The following is an 8,629-nucleotide window of genomic DNA, read 5'->3' as shown; positions in this document are numbered from 1 at the left end:
TTTAACGAAGAGCTTTTCACTCACTACCTGCACTTTTTTCCCTTTCAGACACTACTGGTTATATAAATTGGACTTTTATCCTTTTGCAATGGGGTTGATGTATGGAAATGAACCAAATTGTAATAGACATAATTACAAGAATTCTATGTAGGGTATAATTAGTGTCTCTTTGAAAAGCATTATAATCAAAAAATAGCAAAGGAACAGTAGTATGAAAAGAAAACTTAGTATAGACATGTAAGTATACTAGAGGGGATAGTTTGCTGAATAATTAATGATATTTGAAGTTGAGCAGAGCAGTTGCTCCAAAGCGATGGGCTTGTAGTCCTTTAAAACTGAACATGCCATCTCCTTTTCATGTTTTTATTGGGGTTTAATATATTAAACAAAAGAAAGTAAAGTGAGACAGTAGGTAAAGAAAAAGTACATGTCCTTCAACGTGAACCTTTTGCCCTAGTGAAACCTGCCTAATATCTAGTTCATCCAGATATACATGATGCAGTTAGAACTGGTTTGTGTACATTAGTGATGGGTAAATTTCCGTGTTTTGGAATTTGAATGGATTTGTGAAACTGCAGCGTCAATTCACTGGGATTCTCAAATGTTTTCGCTGAGTTTCGCAGTGGAATTGATGCCCATAGACTCCAATGGGTCCAACGTCACAAGTAAAAAAAATAAATAAATTCTCCCACATCAAAAAAATTAGTCGCCCATAGACTTTAATGCATTCCAGCGAATTTTCAGTGGCGGCAAATGTTGGCCGAAGTGAAATGGGTCAAATTCGCCCTTCCCTAGATATGAAACATACCTGTACATAGTATTTATCTGTCGGTCATTTTCAATGTAACACATTTTCAATGTAACACAAGGCAATTTCCTCTGCAGATTAATTGCCGTTTGTACCAGTAATTTGTTACATGAATTGTTCTGAAGTAAATAAAGAAGTTAAAGAAGGCCCTGCTCAAAACTGCTTATACCTCTAATTATTACTAAGGGGCCAATGTATCAAAATCGTGGACAGTTGCAACCAAAAAATTGCACAAAATCACTGAAAGCGTGCATTTCATTCATTAAATAAGGAAGAAATCAAATCAAACCAGTTATAAGCTGCCAAGGTGCAAGTGGGAAGATTATTTTGACAATTGCACATTTAAATTATTTTCTGATAGAATTGGACAATCACAATGAAATGGATTGAACGTGCATAGAAAACTACAATTTGTGACTTCTCCTTCAACATATTTTATTACTTTACGCTACAGTGATTTAACCATTTTTGATTCTTTCATAATTTGGTGTGAATTTTCAGAAAATCACTGGAAAAGTTGCAATGGAGATTAGTCTCTTTATTGCATGTTTTTGAAATGATGCAAGTTTTAGAGATTCCTAAAAAAACAAAATGAGTTTGAATATCTATATGAACAGGTTTTACTTGCATTATGTGTAAGAGTAAGATATCACTAATTTATTTTAAAAGTGGCAAAAAACAGTGCAGTACTTTTGAGTATGAAGCAGAATTTGTATAGGTGGAACTGCACAATCCAGAAGGATTTCCAACTTTCTCATCTCTTTTACAATTTAAAAACACCTTCCTGACTGTCAGGAAAGTTTAAACAAATTGACACATTCACTGAAGCTTATATAGATGTCAGTTCATCAGAATGTGCTTGCTTTGAATCGTCTGAAACAAACCAAATTCCAGGGCCTCTGCAAAAAAAAACTACTTCTGTTAGGATATAGATGCTTCTAAATGCAAAAGGTATGTAAATAACATTTTATGGACCCCTTGCCCATACTAGATTATAAAACCAAGCTCTTCTATGTCTGGAAATCAGAATTCTTCTCAACTTAACTTTCTAGCTCAATTTTTTGATTCTAGAATCTTGATTTCTGCTACCTGCTCTATCCTTGCTGTTACCATGTGTGATCTCTGAAGTGAAGTCGTATTTTCTGTGCCACCACAAAAAATTCTGGAGCCCCAAAATGATCATTTGTGAAGACTGGTGCTAGCAGAAGCCTCCTGATTTAAGTACATTTAAGAATATACTGTAGCTATAACAACAAGTGCAGCTCTGATTTGCTAAACTCCAGAAGGTAAGTTGGCTTGTGTATAGTGATGGGCGAATTTCTGGCCTTTCAATTCGCTGAAAAATTCACAGCGGAAGAATTTGCAAGACTGATTTGATGCGAACGTTGGTTTTGTTGCACGTCAACTTTTTTTAGATGCAAATCTAACTCTTGACACATGAACTTGTATTTTGATTTTTGACATTGTGTCATCGGCATTGCAATTTTGTTGGCTGTTATGTTTGTGTCACTTTTTTTCCAAACAACTTCCAAGCTTTGCAGACTGTGTTAAGTGAATATGGTATGTTTCACTTTGTGTCAAGATTACTGTTGTAAAAATTTGCAACTACTACTCAGATAATACAGAAGTTGTTTGGATTCTATAACACAACTATTGCTATTCTCAATCTTAGTCATGTAAAATTATATTACCTAGTATTTTCGATTCCTAACATTTACACATAAATATATGGTTTATTCGTTTTAACTTGGGACCCAGATATTATGTGTTCAGATTAATAAGTAAAATTAGGTGCGCTGTGCTGGATTAACAAGCGTTACCTAGAAAAGAAAAGAGAAGGACCCGATAGTGTGTTATCCTCTTTTAAAAGGGTAACGTGCGATATAGAACTACTCACAGGAGATCGGTGGGTTATCTCGCAAATTGAATGATAGTAACTTCAGTGTCCTGTTGGAGTCGGTCTAGTCGGCGTGGTAACCTGTCGGAAAAACTCTAATAGCGCAGAATAGCCGGCTCGCGGGTGAGGGGAGGCAGTTAGTTTAAGCTTACCGGACAATGATGATTATTGGCACTCTGAACCTGTGATGATAGCGGTCCGGTAGCGCAGTCCTCCTGGGATTTTCTGCCGGTCTGATCAGTGGTCTGGAAGGATAGTTTAATCGCAGACGCCGGTCACTTGCGGCGTGTTGCTTCTGGAAGTCGGTTTCCTCCTCGTGTCTGACGCTTCTGATTGTAGCGTTTGTATGCCCTAATACTTTTCTCGGGCACTAGTCATTACAATACGGTTTTTGTAAAAATATATTAAACTTTTAGTCACATAAATTATGAATTAACAGAGCCTTAGTAGAGTAATATATAAAGTATAGATGGTTCTTTTTGGTTAAACGGCAACATAGTGTAGTGCACTGCTGCATAGTTTTCCAACTATGCAGCAGTAGTAGCAACAGCAGCAGCAGTATTAGATGCAACATTATTATTAGCCTTGACAGTACTCAACTAGAAGAAATTTGCCAACTATGTGGCAGTATTAGAAGCAACATTATTAGAATTAGAAGAGGTAGGCCTCAACCAGATGAAATTTGCCACAATGCGGCAGTATTAGAAGTAAAATTATTAGGAGCCTTGACAGACTCCAACTAGAAGAATTTTGCTAACTATGCAACAGTATTAGAAGTAAAAGTATTAGAAGTATTGGTAGGCCTCAACCAGAAGAAATTTGCCAACTATGTGGCAGTATTAGAAGCAACATTATTAGAATTAGAAGAGGTAGGCCTCAACCAGAAGAATTTTGCCAACTATGCTGCAGTAACATAGTAACATAGTAAGTTAATAGTAAGTTAGGTTGAAAAAAGACACACGTCCATCAAGTTCAACCTTTTTACCTTTATTAACCTGCCAGTTGATCCAGAGGAAGGCAAAAAAAACCCCATCTAATCCTCTCCAATGTGCCTCATAGGGGGAAAAAATTCCTTCCTGACTCCAAAATGGCAATCAGACTAGTCCCTGGATGAACTTGTACTATGAGCTATCTGCCATATCCCTGTATTCCTTCACTTGCTAAAAAGCCATCCAACCCCTTCTTAAAGCTATCTAATGTATCAGCCTGTACAACTGATTCAGGGAGAAAATTCCTTATCTTTACAGCTCTCATTGAAAAAAACTCCTTCCTAATATTTAGGCGGAACCTCTTTTCTTCTTATCGGAATGGGTGACCTTATATCAGCTGGAAGACCTACTGGTAAATAAAGCATTAGAGAGATTATTATATGATCCCCTTATATATTTATACATAGTTATCATATCACCCCTTAAGCGCCTCTTCTCCAGCATGAACATCCCCAATTTGGCCAGTCTTTCCTCATAGCTAAGATTTTCCATACCTTTTACCAGCTTAGTTGCCCTTAGTTGCCCCAGTATTAGAAGCAACATTATTAGAATTAGAATTAGAAGAGGTAGGCCTCTACTAGAAGAAGTTTGCCAACTATTCGGCAGTATTAGAAGGAAAATTATTAGAAGCCTTGACAGACCCCAATCAGAAGAAATTTGCCAACTATGTGGCAGTATTAGAAGTAACATTATAATTAACCTTGATAGGCCCCCACCAGAAAAACATTTTCTAACATTGCAGTAGTATTATGAGTAACAGCAGTAGGAGCCTTGATAGGCCCCCGCCAGAAAAACATTTGCAGACAATGCAGCAGTATTATGAGAAACAGCAGCAGGAGCCTTGATAGGTCCCCACCAGAAAAAGATCTGCCGACAATGCAGCAGTAGCACTAGTGGTAGCAGCAGCAGAAGCAGAGATAGCAGCCAGATGGGGAATAGGCAAAACTATTGAGGAGGAGTCTAGGATAGGAGAGTATATGCAGCAATGGAGAGAGGAGGGTACATCTGTGAGGAGGAGAGGAGGCTTGTCTCTGGTGTCTGCAATGGGCACTTGGATATCCCTGTTTATCCATCACTCATTCATCTTTAGAAATGTCAGCATATCCACGCTGCCAGTGGATAGCCGTGTCCGTTTCTCAGTCACCACCCCACCTGTAGCACTGAAGACATGCTCTGACAGGATACATGCAGGGGGCAAGCCAGCACCTTCAGAGTATACTGTGTCTGTTCTGGCCACTGGTCGAGCCTTGACACCCAGAAATGCATGAGGTCATCATCCGTTTGCATGGAATTCACATGCTGGGTACAAGGAACTCCCCCACCTTTCCCTTGTACTGTGGGTCAATCATCCCAGTCTTTGATGGAACAGATCCAGGGATCACTCTGGAGGCAAGTCTGCATATAAGCACACATGTAGCATTGGTGCCCCTGACCAACCTCTTCTTGACTGCCCTCCAGATGCAGCAGGTCATCTTCCTCCTCCTCCTCCCCCTCTGCTCTGTGCCCTCCCAGCCCTGGACAATAGCTGGGGTGGTTGCGGCATTTGGCCTGGTCCCCATGTTGTGCAGGCAGCCAGTCCTCCTCTCTCTTATTCTCCTCATTGGGCAAAAACTTCCTCCTCTTCCTGCCTCCCAGCCCCTTCTGACTGCCTATCGGGCCTGCACTCCTCCTCAGGCACATCACACTCATCTAGCAGGCCATCCAACGTACGTTTGAGGAGGAAAACCAGGGGTATAATTTCACTAACACATGCATTGTCCCTGCTAACAAAGTGTGTGGCCTGCTCAAAGGGGGCAAGTACTCAGCAGAACTGCCTCATCTCCTGCCACTGCTCGGCACTGAAGTACTCCAAATGTGCCCCCAAGTACCTCTGGCACTGTGCTCCAGCAGGTAATTGCTGACCGCCCAGCGATGCTCTTTAAGGCACTCCACCATGTGTAGGGTCTAATTCCAAAGCATCGGCAGGTCACAGATCAGGAAGAGGAAGTATGCACAGATAAGTCCGAGCACAGTGACATCTACAGGCCATTTCTATAAACACCACATATTGCCCCTATAGTAGGAAAGCATTTGGACAGCCATAATAAACAGCAACAATTAAACAGTATGCATTTTAAAACAATATTATACATTCTTCACATAACAAAGTTCGTGGTCCATGCAGGTCGTTTTCTGATTCTCTCAGTACGCCTTATAGGTTCACTTTCTTCAGGCCTATTGCAGTTGACATCAGGAGTAGGAAAATGTCCTTCATCAAATGGAGCTTCTCCAAAGCCATATCTAACAGGAGCAAGATAACTTGCATTCCATAGGTGTCCATCAGACAGTTCATATGTGTATGGTCCTCGCTGGCGTCTCACTTCAAGTGGTGTAGTAAATTTAGATTGTCCTTGTTTCAGTATTCCTGGTTTCTTAATTCTGACTAATGATCCAGGCTGAAAGTGTACTTCTCTTGCACCACGTTTTCTGTCAGTATAAGCCTTGTTGACATTTGACAATGTCAGCAGTAGATAATTTTGTAGGCACAGTATTTTGTGAAAGTTTGATGTCTGCAACATGTAACTTAGTGCGCATCTGTCTGCCATGTAATAATTCAGCCTGAGATGATTGGGTTGTTGCATGGCACATTGCTCTGTAGTTATGTAGGAACTCTGTTGTAAATACTTTCCAAGATTTCTCAGTAAGATTTGCTGTCTGTAGTGCATCTTTCAGACTGCTTGATTTCTCCATTTGCTTGTGGGTAATACACTGAAGATTTCCTATGCAGAATATTCCTCTCTCTCAGAAAGGATTCAAACTCATATGATACAAACTGTGGTCTGTTGTCTGATATTAACTCTTTTGGATTACCTTCTCTGCTGAAGACTGTAGACAGAAATGTTATTACTGCAGCTGATGTTATATGAGAAACAAATGCAATTTCAGGACATTTACTGTAATAGTCTATCAAGGTTATAGCAAATCTGTAGTCTATAGGAGCATCTGTAAAAGGACCAACAATATCAATAGCAAGTTTTTCCCATGCTGAATCAGGAAATGGTACTGGTTTTACATATGGTCTCAACTTAACTTTGTGTACAAAGTTATTTGCACAACCCAGTGAAGTGTTGCTTTGTGGTGAAATTTTAGACACTGGCTGCGTGGCAGGCACTGGTGCTGTAGTAATGAGACCATCAACTAATTGTAGGCTTAATGCAGCAAAGAGATCCATTCCAAGTATAGCAGTACCCGTATTCACAATGTAAAAGTCACATTTTGCAGTATTTGATTCAAAGTGTACAGACACTGGCAAGCAACCAAGCACAGGGATTGGATCCTTTAAGTAACTGACCAGTTTCAGGGCAGGTGCAACAAGCGGATATTTTGCAAAGTATTTCAAGAAAATATCCTTTAGTAGTATAGAAACAGTGAAAGCAGTATTTTCTATCTGCTGTAAGGTTTTGCAGTTTAGGTGAATCCCTTTCCTTAGCATTGTATTTTGCATGTGACTGTGCATTATTAGGCCACAGTGCTGAATTCACAATCTGTACATTCCCAGCAGTTCCCTGACTGAGAGTTTTAGCCTCTGCCACTGCTGTTTCAATTTGGCTAGAACTGTAATAGCCTTTACAAGGGTTAAATCCTGCTCTAGGAGCAGTCTCTCTCTAATGCAAGGTGAGTTTGTTTTTCCCACTATTTGGTCTCTTAGCATTTCATCTGTTAGATTCCCAAACTCACAGGTAACAACCAGCTCTCTCAAAGATGCTACAAATTGTTCTGGATTCGCTATTACGTTGTCCATGCAGCAACCACATTTATTGGCACTCAAAAGTTCTTTATAGCAGTAAGAGCAGTTTCATAAGTATCATCAGGTTATGGTAATGTATAGAATATACACTGTCCCTCTGCTCCCAGGCAGTGAATAAGTAAATTTCTAGCAGCAGAAATCTCTCCTTGGTCAGCAGCAATAATGTAGTTTTCAAACATATGGATCCAAGCAGTAAAAGATATGCTAGGCTTACCAGGGTTTGGAAGAAAAGGTGCAGGCTGCCGCAGAGGTAGAAGAGACATCTCGTCGTCAATTTGTTATGTTTTTGGTAGCCGAGGGTGAGGAGAGTTTAACAGGCTCATGCAGGCATTACACACCAGTAACTTTCACTTTCACTTTTGTTTTAAGCTGTCCAGGAAGTATGCACAGATAAGTCTGAGCACAGCGACATCTACATACCACAATATATATATATATATATATATATATATATATATATATAGTCAAATACAAGAGTCCTCTGCACTCAACCCATTATCAATATATTTAAGACAGCGACATTTTGTGCATACTGCTACTAAAAAATGCCTTACCCTTTAAACAAAACAGGGATTGTTTGTCCATATATTACAATATATTTAAGCTGGTCAACTACGTCAAAGTCATCCCATATCTGGCCAGTCCTATGCTCAATTTCATCTGATTCATTAAGAATTCTATTGCTTCATTATACATTTTACAAAGGGACTTGGTTTTACCTGCAACTTAACTTGCTGCTTTCAAAGTAAACCTCCATACTTGGCTGCCCTTTAATTAGACACCAGTGGGATCACCTGACTATAGCTGGGAAGGGTATATAGGGTATATATATATATATATGCAGTCCCACAGTACCAGCACTCAGATGTTGCCAGTGGTGCACGATCAATAAATCATATTTATTCTTACGAAGGATCAGCACACACTGTTCTGTAATGAAGTAATGGTGTTTATTTTCAAACAAAACACATTTTTATCCGACGTTTCGGTCCCACCTGGGGACCTCCACTACAGAACAGTGTGTGCTGATCCTTCGTAAGAATATATATATATATATATATATATATATATATATATATATATATATATATAAACTGGCCCAAGTAGTCTCCTGTTATTAAAATTCACAGCATTCATAAGACCTGCAA

Source organism: Xenopus laevis, chromosome 1S (assembly GCF_017654675.1).
Source record: "Xenopus laevis strain J_2021 chromosome 1S, Xenopus_laevis_v10.1, whole genome shotgun sequence".
NCBI classification, from domain to species: domain Eukaryota; kingdom Metazoa; phylum Chordata; class Amphibia; order Anura; family Pipidae; genus Xenopus; species Xenopus laevis.
This window is presented reverse-complemented; position numbering follows the sequence as displayed.